Here is a 15,294-nt window from a genome sequence, read left to right on the forward strand (position 1 = left end):
TACTGAAATCCGCGCCCCTCCGCCTTGAGTCCAGAATACGGTTGACCGAATAGTAGGTTCCCGCCTACGAAGTCGCGGCGGGGGAACCGAACCGGCGGGTTAATGCGGAATAAAAGACGGGTTTTATTTTGGATACATGAAATACGGGTGAATTCTCCTGTACGCTGGAGGAAGGTTGAGGCGACTGCCACCGGACTAACGATCTTGGTGACAGCTTAACGGGCCAATAAATTTAGGTGCAAGTTTATTAGATACTGAACGTAGAGGAATGTTCTTAGTAGAAAGCCACACTTTTGACCAACGACGATAACGGGAGGCCTAGACCGGTGGCGATCAGCTTTGGCCTTGGTGCGTGACCCCACTTGGAGTAGAGTCTCCCGGCCCTAGTCCAAGTGCGGTGACACCTCTGGATCTAAGGCGTGAGCGAGGGGACCGCGACTCGGATTCCAGACTAGGAAAAATAGGTGGCTGGTAACCTACACTACACTCAAACGGAGATAGGCCCGTGGATGATACTGGTAACGTGTTGTGGGCGTACTCAACAAAAGACAGTTGCTGACTCCATGAGGAAGGATTCTTGGATACCAAACATCGTAACGCTCTCTCCAGATCCTGGTTGGCTCGCTCAGATTGACCATTGCTCTGGGGATGAAACCCTGAGGACAGACTAACAGTCGCCCCAGTAATTTACAAAATTCTCGCCAAAATTTGGACACAAATTGGGGTCCTCTGTCAGAGACCACATCTGTCGGGAGGCCATGTAGCCGAAAGACGGGTCAATGACAATCACCGCTGTCTCCTTGGCAGAGGGTAATTTGGGCAAGGGAATGAAGTGGGCCGCTCGAGAACCGGGTCCACCACGGTTAAAACTACCGTGTGTCCCTGTGAGGGTGGGAGGGCGGTGATAAAATCTAGAGCGATATGGGACCAGGGTCTCGATGGCACCGCAGCGGTTGAAGTAACCCGCCTGGGGGTCGATTGGAACTCTTACCAGTGGCGCAGACTGAGCAAGCCAAAACAAAACTGTGAACGCCACTTAACCATCAAAGGCCACCAGAATCGTTGCTTGACTAAAAACTTAGTTCGATTAACTCCTGGATGACAAGCCACATTAGAACAATGTCCCCACTGAATAACGCTGGACCGTAACCCTCCGCACAAACAAACGGTTCGGTGGGCACCGAGCCGGGCGCACTCTTCTAAGGCCGTCTTGACCTTCGATTCGATCTCCCATGTGAGTGTAGAGATGAATAGAGTCTCTGGTAAAATGCACTCGGAGTAGACGGGCGCTCGGAGTGATCAAAAATACGTGATAAAGAATCGGGTTTGATGTTCTTGGAACCCGGCGGTACGAGAGAGTAAAATCAAAACGACCAAAAAAAGAGCCCACCGAGCCTGCCTGGAGTTTAATCTTTTAGCTGTGCTGAATATATTCCAAATTCTTGTGATCGGTCCAGACGATAAAAGGTACCCCGAACCCTCCAACCAGTGGCTCTATTCCTCCAAAGCTAACTTGACTGCCAACAACTCTCTGTTACCAATGTCATAATTACGCTCGCCGAGGACAAGCGATGAGAAAAAACGCGCAAGGGTGTATCTTGTCGCCTGAAGGAGAACGCTGGGATAGCACTGCGCCTACCCCCACCTCTGATGCATCGACCTCCACCACGTAACTGACGTGATGGATCAGGGGTTATCAGGATGGGGCTGAAACAAAGCAACCTTTCAGTTTGGCAAACGCAGCCTCAGCTGCGCTCTGACCACCTGAACGCTGTTCTGGGGAGGTCAGGGCGGTCAGAGGTGTGGCTAGTTGACTGAAATTGCGAATGAAACGCCGGTAGAAATTGGCTAACCCCAGGAATCTCAGTAGGGCCTTACGAGACTCTGGACTTGGCCAATCTACCACAGCCTTGATCTTCTCAGGATCCATGCGCATTCCCTCAACCGACACGATGTACCCTAAGAAAGGAACAGACTGTGCATGAAAAGCTTATTTCTCCGCTTTGACAAAAAGCCCATTCTCTAGCAATCTCTGAAGCACTAGCCGGACGCGCTGCACATGTTCCTGGAGAGAAGAAGAAAAATCAATATGTCATCCAGGTAAACATATATGAACTGATCAACCATGTCTCGCAGCACGCCATTGACGAAGTGCCTGGAAGACCGCTGGGGAGTTGGACAGTTCGAACGGCATGACCAAGTATTCAAAGTGACTCCTGGGGTGTTAAAAGCGGTTTTCCATTCATCCCCTCCCTGATGCGGACCAAATGATAAGCATTACGTGAATCCAATTTCGCGGAAGATGGATGCTCCCTGCAACCTCTCAAAAGCTGAAGACATCAACGGTAGAGGATAAGTATTCTTTACCGTGATGTTGTTCAGCCCCCGTAATCAATGCAAGGTCGCAGAGATCCATCCTTCTTCCCCACAAAAAGAATCCCACCCGCTGGAGAAGAGGAAGGGCGGATGAATCCATTAGCTAGAGAATCAGAAATATATTTCTCCATAGCCTCCCTCTCTGGAATCGAGAGTGAATATAACTTGCCCTTAGGCGGAGATGTACCTGGCAATAACTCTATGGCACAGTCATAGGGACGATGTGGAGGGAGAGAAGTCACCGAGACTTACTGAACACCTCCTTCAGGTCCAGGTACTTCATGGGCACGCTAGGATAAATCCACCGCCTCTTCCTGAAAAACAGGGACAAAAACAGACCTAACAGGCAGAAACAAGACAAGACTTATGACATTGAGTGCTCCACGCTGACACAGACTTAGACTGCCAGTCCACTTTAGGGTTGTGATGGGTGAGCCAGGGATGACCAAGGACTATGGGGGCAAGAGGAGTGTCCAGTATGTAGAAGGAGATGGTCTCGTGTGATTGCCTGACGGACGAGAGTGATGTCTTCAGTGGCTAGGGAAATGGTGGGAAGTTTCTGGCCATTGAGGGCGTGAACAGCGATCCGGTGAGTGAGAGACTTGAGGGGACTTGGTGGTTGAGTGCAAAAGTGTAGTCCATGAAATTTCCTTCGGCCCCAGAATCCAGAAGTGCTCGACAGTCGTGGACGGTGATTAGACCATTGAAGACTTACCGGAAGGAGGGTAGATGTGGATGAGGTCTTCGGCGGAGATCCCACCCGATAGTAGCCTCATACTTGCTATCGGGCGGATCCTTTTAAAGGACAGTTGTAGGCAAAATGTCCAGCACCACCACAGTACAAACACAGTCCCTGGGATCTCCGCCTTTCCTTCTCCTCCCGGAAAGCCGGGCTCGACCCACCTGCATGGGCTCGATCACAGACGGGCTGAACGCGCCCTCGCCCAGAACATTGACCGCCTAATCCTCTCAAGGGGCGGTTGGTTTGTACTCGCTGTTCCATTCTGGATAACCTTGCGCCCACTCTAAGCCAAGGCGATCAAATCGCTTAGCTTGGTGGGGAGATCCATGGCGATATCTCCTTTTGGACGCGATCAGCCAGCCCATGCAGGAACATGTCCCACTGCGTCCTCGCTCCATTGGCTCTCCGCCGCTAGCGTCCGAACTCGATAGAAAAGTCTGATACAGATCTCTCCCTGACGCAAGTCGCCAGCACTCTGGCTGCCTCTCTACCGGAGACAGCACGGTCGAAAACTCGCTTCATCTCCGCTGAGAGTGCTTGAAAAGAGGTGCAGCATTCATCTTGATTCTCCCACACCGCCGTTCCCCAAAGGGCCGCTCTCCCAGAAAGTAGCGCCAGGACAAAAGCTTACCTTGGTTCTTTCATCACAGAATGTTCTGGGTTGTAAAGAAAAATGCATTGAGCATCGTGTTAGAAAAGCTCGGCAAAAATTAGGTTCACCTGAATATAGCTCTGGAACCGGTAGGCGGGCTCCGACTGGGAGGGGGCGCTGGTGGTGGTTGAGGAATCAGCGGTGCGGGTGGCGCAGTGGGAGCTCGCGAGAAGTTGAATTTGCTGGGTGAGTCCGACACCTGCGCCACTAGAGCCTGGACAGCTGAGCCGTGTCATTGAGATTCTTCTCCTGGTTCTCCATACGAAGTCTGCTGTTCATCACTTAATTCTTCTAGGCTGTCTGAATTGTTACCGCTGCTTCCATCTTGTGGTCAGATCGTTCTGTGACGTAATGAAGCTAGGAAGCAAGTTGCAAGTTGACAATTAGTTTATTGACAGTCAAATTGAGAAGATAGGGGAAAAGTCCGGGTGATGGTCTAGTGGCGTAGAGTCTCCAATGGTCAGATGATCGTGGTGAGAAGAGTGAAGAGAAGTGTTGAACAGACACGGCTAATCCGGGTAACAGCAAACAGGACACCTAAACAGGGACAACGAGAGAACTGGACTGGAACTCTGAAGAGCTTAACAACACCGACATCACAAACAACGATCTGACAAGGAGATGAGAGAGTGGTGAGAATTTAAAGGGAATGGGAATGAGTAACAGCTGGTGAGAGGAGTGATTGCGGCAGAGCGCTAATCATGGTACAAACAACACGCCCACACATTCACGCACCCACACAACACACACTAAGAACAAGGCACGAGACAAGGAAGAGACATAGGATTAAATACCGTGACAACCATGTTCCACCATATAGCTTCCAGATAAGGCTTTCCCAACTCTGACTTTAATAAATCTATCAAATAAAAAGTATTTAATCCAATTATAAGTTCTACCTGCTATTCCTATCATATCAAGTTTGATCATTAATCCTTCTTTCCAAACCATATCATATGCTTTATTGACATCGAAGAAACTGCCATCATTGATTCTTTATTAGCTTGAGCTTTCTTAATGTCTGTTTCCAGACATATAATAGGGTCCATATTTCCTCTCCCTCTCTTGAAAACCACTCTGATGAGGAGATAGAATTCCTCTACTTTCCTAATAAAATGCTACTCTTTCCATAATCATTCTTTCCATATGTGAAGTCAATGCTAATTGTTCTATAATTCTTTGGATTTGATGGGTCCTTTTCTGGGTTTCTAATAGGAATAATCACTGCTACTTTCCATCCAGTTGGTAACATTTTTCCAAATTTTATTATAAAAGCCTAGCAGCTTTATAGATGCTAAAACACCCAAAAATGTTAACATTATGTAGCAGATTTCATCCTTCCCAGGAGATGTTATTCCAGCTCTTGCTATTGCCCTCTTCATTTCTTCTATAGTAAACGGAGAATCCATTGAGATGTTCATTTCATTCCATCTCTCAAGCCTTCCTAATTAATAATTCCTTTCCACTCTTTCCCTCCTCAGTTAGGTTATTTGAGCTATGGATTTCAATGAGTGCCTTTGCTATCATTTCTGCCTTTTCCTCATCAGATACTGCTGCCTTTTCCCCTACCTTCAGAACAGGATATTTCCATTCTCTTCTGATTCCTCTCATACATTTAATCATGTCCCATACCTCACCCACAGGTGTTGATCTACCAATTTTATTGCAAAACATCTGCCAGCTTTGTCTTTTTACATTACATATATTTTCCTAACCTTTGCTTGCATTTGCTTATATTTAATTAAGTTTTGAAAATTAAGAGTTCTTCTTAATATTCTTAGAGCATTATTTATTTCTTTAACTACTCTACTACATTCATCTGTCCACCAAGTGACCACCTTTCTCTTAATTTTCCATTACTTTTAGGAATTGACTAATTTGCAGCTTCAATCAATACTGTTTTAAATTTGTTATCAATCTCCTCAATATCTTCATTTAAATCTATTTTGTCCATTTGTCTCTCACAAATAAAACTAAACACTTCCCATTTCACGCTGTCAAATATCCATTTCCTCATTGTTTTTCCTTGTTGTTTATTTCCCTGTAGTAATATTCTACAAAACACTGGATAATGATCACTCCCGATTGATGTTTCATATGATACATCCCACTCACATTTCCCAGCTAAATTATTCGACACCAAAGTTAAATCCAATACTGACATATTCCCTGTATGTACATCTAGTCTCGTCCCTCTCCCACCATTTAAACAAACCATGTCCTTTTCCTCTAACAGTTCTTCAGTCACCTCTACATTTACATTTGTTTTTATAATGTGCTGTACATTAAAATCCCCACATATCACTCTTCTATTTCCAACCATTCCTTCGATTTGTATTATACTCAAATCTAATTTCTTACAAGGATTATAGTAATTAATAATTTTTAGCTCTCCTTCCCTTGTCCAGATCTCTATGATTATAAATTCTTGCTCATTTCCCATTCCTATCTCTCTAAATGCAACATCTTCTCTAATAAATGTTACACATCCACCCCTACTCCTTCCCTCCTATAATATCTATCACAATCATATCCAACTATTCTAAAATCTAAATTTAGTCTTAACCATGTCTCCTGTACACAAATAACATCGGGTTGACTAGTTAACTCTTCTATATCCTTTTTAAAATATTGTCCATTAGCCCACAAACCTCTAGCGTTCCATTGTAAAGAGGACCATTATTAGTATTCCATGCTTGTTCCTGGCTTGCCTGAACGCTGAGATCATATCTTACTTCCACCCATGTCAGCCCACTGATATTTAGATGATGCACTGCTGCTTTTACAATTATTTGTATTCTTTCAGTCTTGGATTTAATCTCCATTGTGGCATTAACTACCCCTGCTATGAAAATAACTAGTTCTTAAGGTCAACCAATACTTTTTCCTTATTTGCCTGTTCTGTTTCTTTTGTGATATTTTGTGTTTTCCTACTCCGTTACTTTCATTTCTCCCTTCTCTCTGATTCACCATCTTCACAGCTTCTGCATATGTGATCTTATTCTGAGTTCTTATCTGTTTTATTTCCATTTACATCACTTCACACCCCCCATAAGCCACACTGTGATTCCCTCCACAGTTACAACATTTTGGCTGTTCATGATTGCATTGCCCATATTCATGATCTTCTTCACATCTGGCACATCTCCTTCTGCCTTTTACATACCTTGGCTGTATGTCCGAATCTTTGGCAGTTGTAACACCTCATTGGCTTTGGAATGTATTCTTTAATGTTATAGCTCAAAAACCCTAACATTGCTTTTTTGGGTAGCGATTCTTCTTCAAAATCAAGTACAATATACTCACTATCTTTCCTCACTCCCTCTCGAGTTATCTGAAACCTCTGATCACCCTTTCGAATTCCTCCTTTTAGGTTTGATTTAATTTCCTCCATTGAAACTCCTACTGGAACTCCCCAAATGACTCCTTTACTCCACTTATATTCCCTTTCAACATGACTTGTATTTATTACCTGGAATCGCCAAATTTCTTTTATTCTGCTTGCCCTCTCCCTCTGTTCTTAATTTCTACAAACAATCAGTAGATTTCCATCTCTCAAAACCTTTGCCATATTTATATCCCCAATCTGATTTCATTAAACAGTTGTCAATTTCACTGGACTCATTGTTGAAATTCCCTTCTCCTCACTAAATCTCAATATATATATATATATATATATATATATATATATATATATATATATATATATATATATATATATATATATAGAATATAAATTAAAGAAAAGGATCTATGTTGAGGGTTACCTTACAGGTGTCATTTATTATATGTATATGGGCTTCTGTATATGTATGTGTTTCACTTTTCTGTATTTATAGGTGTTTTTGATGTTCTCTCTTTTATTGATTGTCATTGGTTATTATGTCATGGTCATCAGATGCGTTGATTGGTCATGACATATTTTAAATTTTGTTTTTAAATGCCTGACGAAGTTCGAGGGAACGAAACGTTGCTGAATACATTTTGACACTCTTTGCAAGCCAGGATAATGTGCGGGTTTTTTTCTATTTCATTGACTTTGCTGCAGCTTGTGTCCTACGCACATATCAGTTTCTTTTCAGGTGTGTGAGGTTATTTGTTCATGAACAAATAACTAATAGGGCCTACGCTCATGTCAGCCACTTCCGTAGTACGCATTTCCGTCAGGTGATAAAGCAATCTTATTACATTAATTTGACTTTATGAGCGCTAAACATGTGGGACACGGATGTGCGAGGGGTCTTGGAAGCCAAATTGTGCTCTGCTATCCGTGCGGCGTGCGCACGCGTCAATCCGGCTTCCCGCGAAATGCCAATCCCATTGACAGGCCCAGTGCGAGCACGTCAGCTGGGCGCTGTTTAAAATGCGAGCTCTCGTGACAAACGTTGAGCGGCTCTTATGCGCGATTAATTCGGGCTTCCATCGATATCATTGCGCGTGCGACCCATTTGAAATTTACATGAGAATGTGCTATTTAAATGTACCATGGAGCAGTTCAACCATCATGTGAAACGTCTTGACAACGCCGACATTCTGAACAGCTTTTTTTTCAGAGTTTAAAAAAATAATCTAGTTCAGAAATGCTTTTCTGCATAGCACTGTAACGTGTGTTTTTCTGGGTTAATGTCACCTTCTTGTCAGCTTAGACCAGTCTGGCTACTCTCATCTGACCTCCGTCATTAACAAGCCGTTTTCACCCACAGAACTGCTGCTCGCTGGATGTTTTTAGCAACATTTTCTTTACACTAGAGATTGTTGTGTGTGAAAATCCCATGAGATCAGCAGTTTCAGAAATACTCAAACCAGCCCATCTGGCACCAACAATCATGCCACAGTCTAAATCACTGAGATCACAGTTTTCCCCATTCTGATGGTTGATGTGAAATTTAACCGAAGTTTCTGACCAACATCTGCATGATTTTATACATTACACTGTTGCCACACGATTGGCTGATTAGATAATCACATTAATAAGTAAATATACAGGTGTACCTAATAAAGTGGCTGGTGAATGTAGATCGCCTCAAAACTAAAAATATGGCCATAGATCATAAAGATGTCCTCAACTCAAAAGATGACCATGTAGATTATACAAATGGACTCAAAACTTAAAAGATGGAAATATAAATCATATAGGTGTCTTCAACTCAAAATATGGCCATAAAGATTAGATAAATGGCCTCAAAACTTAGCCACAAAAATCCAATTTTGGTTTCATTGGGTTCCAAATTTCCATTTGTGCTGAGGACATGTTTGTCTGGTTGGTATGGTTTTCTGAACAGATATTCACTATGGAATACACCATGTTCACCTAAAAATGGGTGGATCCTAGCTTCACCTGAAACATTGAACGTTGCCCCTTGAACCTTCTTTCAATCTGTTTTTCTTCCGTTCTTCAGGAACAGAAAGAAGAGGTAAAGAAACGTCACAAGAATTCAGAACCATGCCACGGTGAGCTGTGGTGCGCTGAATCCAAGCACATTCACAACTGGCAGAAGAACATCAGAGACATCCTCGTCCTGGTGGGAATTATATCAGATTTGTAATCCTGTGCTTGTTTGGTTTAGCAAATATGTTGTTTTTAGGGAAACTGTGGGAGAACAGTCAAGATACAGTATTTTTCCTTATTTTATTAATGATTTCCACTTTGCCCTGTGTTTTTGCCCTTCTAGAAGTAAACTTTGACAGCTTCATAACAAATGTGTTTGTTGTTGTAATTTTCACTGTCTTGCAAAGTCAAATGAGTTTAGATGCAAGACTACCCAGAGACATGAGACCCATTTGAATGGCCAGAACCCTTTGACATAACCATGTTCTGCTTCTCATTATGCTTGTGTAAATGTGCTGCTTAGCAGAAAATAAATGAAGTCTGTAATGTGCTTCCGATGTCAGTGCTTTTGTGATAAATAATGCTTGCAGGGCAACAATATTGACATATTAATTTTATTCTCCTCCACGAGGAGATTAATTGCAATTAAGCTTGAACAACTTAACATACACCATATTTATTTATTTATTTTTTAAATATGTACCTTTTTATAAGGGTTGAGATTAAAATTTGAAAATTGCCCATTGATTTACATTTCAGAATGTTCCATATATAAAATCTACCCGACAGCAATGACCTCTTTGTAATACTTGCATACTGGATTAAGATTGGTATTCTTTCTTGTGTTTATTTGCATACAGAATTGTGTTTGCATACAGAATTGTCCTTCTTGCATCAGTTTAACCATAAAGAGTCGCCTTTTACACAAGGGTCACAAAGGTTGCACAAAACCACATTTTGTGTTGATTCTCATGCTTTGCTGAAAGAAAACCAGATGCAAGCTAAGTGTCATGACAAAGCAGCTATAATGCAGCATTAATTGACACCGAACCAAAGCATAAAACTTGAACTCTATTCCTTTTTTCTATCCAGCAAGCACAGGCATTTCCTTCTGGAAATGCAAATCAACTATATGAAATATGACTAGCAGATAAAATCATCAATGTAAACACAAACCACTCAGACTCATTGAACTGCTCTGCACAATGAATACTGGCCAGTCCTAACCCACGCTTTTACAATCTGGTCATAAAACCTTGTAGATCGAGCTCTCTTTGCATATCAGTATAATTAAGGGCTCATTTCCTGATCACAACTGAGTCCAGTAAAGAAAAAAACCCTCATGTGGTCACTGCACACTTGGAGTTACTTAACCAGTGGACCCTTCAATGTAACAGTTTTAATAAGTAATCTTGTGCCGAAACCGAAACAAATCGTAAAGTTGATTGATCGCGGAAGTTTTCTCGACTTGATCAGACTAGAGCTCTGGTGAAATTCAAAGCGCGATGTCAGCAGCCCATGACGATTGAGAGAAATGAGAGCCTCGCCACGCATTTATTTTGGCAATGCTGGAATGGACGCTTCAACGCGCCTCTTGCCAGAGCACTAACTTGTCCAAAAACGCGTATTTAAGGTGGATTTTTTTCGGTCCGTTTTTTAAGTTTTCTGCGAGAAACATGTAAAGAAGCGCAGGACGCCGCTGGTCAATGTCCACCTTTCCGAGCCCTGACTGGTGCGCGCTAGAGTCCTTTATCAGCCCATGGTCAATGGTAAGATCTGCTCCTCGATACAGCTGCATCACTGTTTATATACGACTGCCAGTATTCAATTGCTGCATGATTAGATTAGATTAGATTAGATTAGATTAGATTAGATAAGTAACAATGCAATTCTACTAACTAGCCTACTTATATAAAAAAAATAGCTATTTAAAATAGCGTTTTTAGTTATTGAAGTTCTTTATAACTTGACAAGGCGTCTAAAAAACGCGGCGCATTGGGCAAAGACGTCCGTTTAGCGCAGTTTCACGTAGAAAAACAATGTAAACGGAAGCAGATACGCCTTCTGTGTGAACGGTCCCTACACAAATAAACAAAGAACTTGGAACATGGAAAAACTCTATGGAAATTATTCTAATAACTAATCCTGCATAATTATGAGATACTATGAAATATTAAGTCATACTTATGAGATCAAAGTCATAATTATTAGATTTATAGTCATAATTTGAGTTAAAAGGTCATAATTATGAGACACTAAATCCTGATTACATGAATTAAAGTCATATTATGAGAAAAAGTACAAATTAAAAATAAATGAAAAAATTAAATAACGAGATAATATAATAATGACTAACTAGCTCATAATTCTGACTTTTAAGCTCATATTTATTACTTTTTATCTATATTTTTATCTGACTTACTCACAATTATAACTCACTATCTAATCATTTTAACTTGGATTATAATTGACTCACAATCTCAAATTTTGACTATCTCATAATTATGACAGTTTATAATTGACATACTGTCTAATAATTTTTACTTTTTATCTCATAATTATAACTTATATCATTATTATAACTTTATATCTCATAATTATGGCATACCATCTCATAATTTTGACTAATTTTATAATTTACCTACTATGTAATAATTTAGACTTTTTATCTAATGATTATGACTTACTGTCTAATAATTATGACTTATATATTTATGTTTTCATATCAATCCAAAATATTATGAAATAAAGAAATGATAACTCATATTTTTATTTTGCACATGAACAGTGTGTGAACAGGCCTGCTGTCTGTGTGACTGTAATGCTGCTGCTCGCAGTGGCCCACAGTAAACGTGCATGTGATTATTCCATGATCATCAGCACCTACAGGGCACTCATCCTGGTGGAGCTCCAAAACCTGGTAAGTTCTGACCTTCAATATATAAACATTTACCAAAGTTGCGCTGCATTTCTTGTTTGATCATCATATAAGCAATTGTGGACCATTGGATAGTTTTCTTTAATCAGAACTCTATAATGAGCATGTGATAACTGCAGCCTTCTGTTGGAGATCATTAGATTATGACTGTTGCAATGCCAATGAACTGTTGCAGTGTGTTGTGTAACAAGTAGTGTGAAATTGTTGACAATGCAAGTTCCCATGCCCTCTCTTGACCCAGAATCTGACTGGTCCGTTTGATATATCGAAAGAAAAGGATCACTGTCCTTCTGAGAAGGTACAGCCACCCGTACATGGCTACATGAATGTTTCCTTATTACAAAATGTGTCTCCCTCAGATAGGGTTATATATATTTTTTTAGATACAGTTGCTTTTTGTTTCTAATTGGCATTTTGATGAGCATTATTCTTTTCGGTGGTGTCTTAATAATCTATACAGTATGTTTTTACGGCAGGTTCACCACATTCTACGATATATCTATATTATGACCCAGCACTTCAGCTGTCTCAGTGAAGGCAAGAGACACCAGCATTCAGAAAGCATGTCGGAGGTGGTGGGTAGAATGGCCCAGCTTATCAGACAGAACTGCAACAAAACAGGGGCTCTGGTAAGATTTGATTGATTGATTGATTGATTGATTGATTGATACATAATTATTCATCTACTTATTTGAATACTTTCAAGGCAGTGCTGCAAACATTTCTCAATTATTCTGGTTTTATCTAAAACAGCACAGTCTTATGTGCATTTTTCATAAATGTTATACTTTTGAAAAATTTAAAACGTTGAAAATCTCTCCAGTTGACATAAATTAATAGAATATTCTATATATATATATATATATATACAGTGAGGAAAATAAGTATTTGAACACCCTGCTATTTTGCAAGTTCTCCCACTTGGAAATCATGGAGGGGTCTGAAATTGTCATCGTAGGTGCATGTCCACTGTGAGAGACATAATCTAAAAAAAAATCCAGAAATCACAATGTATGATTTTTTAACTATTTATTTGTATGATACAGCTGCAAATGAGTATTTGAACACCTGTCTATCAGCTAGAATTCTGACCCTCAAAGACCTGTTAGTCTGCCTTTAAAATGTCCACCTCCACTCCATTTATTATCCTAAATTAGATGCACCTGTTTGAGGTCGTTAGCTGCATAAAGACACCTGTCCACCCCATACAATCAGTAAGAATCCAACTACTAACATGGCCAAGACCAAAGAGCTGTCCAAAGACACTAGAGACAAAATTGTACACCTCCACAAGGCTGGAAAGGGCTACGGGAAATTGCCAAGCAGCTTGGTGAAAAAAGGTCCACTGTTGGAGCAATCATTAGAAAATGGAAGAAGCTAAACATGACTGTCAATCTCCCTCGGACTGGGGCTCCATGCAAGATCTCACCTCGTGGGGTCTCAATGATCCTAAGAAAGGTGAGAAATCAGCCCAGAACTACACGGGAGGAGCTGGTCAATGACCTGAAAAGAGCTGGGACCACCGTTTCCAAGGTTACTGTTGGTAATACACTAAGACGTCATGGTTTGAAATCATGCATGGCACGGAAGGTTCCCCTGCTTAAACCAGCACATGTCAAGGCCCGTCTTAAGTTTGCCAATGACCATTTGGATGATCCAGAGGAGTCATGGGAGAAAGTCATGTGGTCAGATGAGACCAAAATAGAACTTTTTGGTCATAATTCCACTAACCGTGTTTGGAGGAAGAAGAATGATGAGTACCATCCCAAGAACACCATCCCTACTGTGAAGCATGGGGGTGGTAGCATCATGCTTTGGGGGTGTTTTTCTGCACATGGGACAGGGCTGACGGCACTGTATTAAGGAGAGGATGACCGGGGCCACGTATTGCGAGATTTTGGGGAACAACCTCCTTCCCTCAGTTAGAGCATTGAAGATGGGTCGAGGCTGGGTCTTCCAACATGACAATGACCGAAGCACACAGCCAGGATAACCAAGGAGTGGCTCTGTAAGAAGCATATCAAGGTTCTGGCGTGGCCTAGCCAGTCTCCAGACCTAAACCCAATAGAGAATATTTGGAGGGAGCTCAAACTCCGTGTTTCTCAGCGACAGCCCAGAAACCTGACTGATCTAGAGAAGATCTGTGTGGAGGAGTGTGCCAAAATCCCTCCTGCAGTGTGTGCAAACCTGGTGAAAAACTACAGGAAACGTTTGACCTCTGTAATTGCAAACAAAGGCTACTGTACCAAATATTAACATTGATTTTCTCAGGTGTTCAAATACTCATTTGCAGCTGTATCATACAAATAAATAGTTAAAAAATCATACATTGTGATTTCTGGATTTTTTTTTAGATTATGTCTCTCACAGTGGACATGCACCTACGATGACAATTTCAGACCCTCCATGATTTCTAAGTGGGAGAACTTGCAAAATAGCAGGGTGTTCAAATACTTATTTTCCTCACTGTATGTATATATATATATATATATATATATATATATTATTTGTTTGATTGTTTGTTTGTGGCTTGAATAATCAAAGTTTAATTCCTTAAATTAAAAGTTTGTGTGTATGTGTAAAAGCTGAACTTTCATGTAAAGATAAGAAATAAACAGAGATTGTAATATATAAAAAGAAAATATAATATATAATGATCTAGAGTTATATTTATTGCTTTACAGGGGAAAAGATGGAGAAAAATATCCTGCAAACCAGTGAAGAAACCTGGAAGGAAAGCAAGAAAACGGCGGAGAATGAAAACGATGGGACTGCTAATAAACTGCTGGCAGAAGTTGCTGAGTGTGTCCACTTAATAAATTACAGAAAACATAAGTCTCTGCTCTGTTCACATTATTTAAAACTGTGTGCACATGATATTTCTCTCATCATTATTTATTCACTTTCACTTTTGAATGAAAAAAAAACAAAGTGTTAAATGGTACGTTGAGGTTGTGTCAAACATAGACACCTTGTGGTTATACTTTTCTACTTCTGGCTGTATATCTGTTATTTGATAGCACTGTACATGGTTTAAGCATATCCGGTTTGAACACTGTTTATTACATAATATACACACATAATCTAGATGAATGTGGACACTTACATCTGGTGCTATTGAGCCAAAAGTACAATTGTAATGTATAGAAGCTAAAATACTCCACATTTATGTTCAGTGATGTATGTCCTTATGGTTAAAACACTACTACTTGCACACTCATAGTATACAATTACACAAGATAAGCTGTTTCAATAAA

At 40.8% G+C, this 15,294-nt stretch overlaps 1 pseudogene; it reads left to right on the plus strand.

The window, feature by feature from the left end:
* The window catches only part of LOC127628533 (pre-mRNA-processing factor 6-like), a 53,557-nt pseudogene extending 44,241 nt beyond the window's left edge, over positions 1-9,316 (plus strand).
* Positions 9,317-15,294: the final 5,978 nt, after the last annotated feature.

The sequence above is a fragment of the Xyrauchen texanus genome, chromosome 35 (genome assembly GCF_025860055.1).
Source record: "Xyrauchen texanus isolate HMW12.3.18 chromosome 35, RBS_HiC_50CHRs, whole genome shotgun sequence".
Taxonomy (NCBI): domain Eukaryota; kingdom Metazoa; phylum Chordata; class Actinopteri; order Cypriniformes; family Catostomidae; genus Xyrauchen; species Xyrauchen texanus.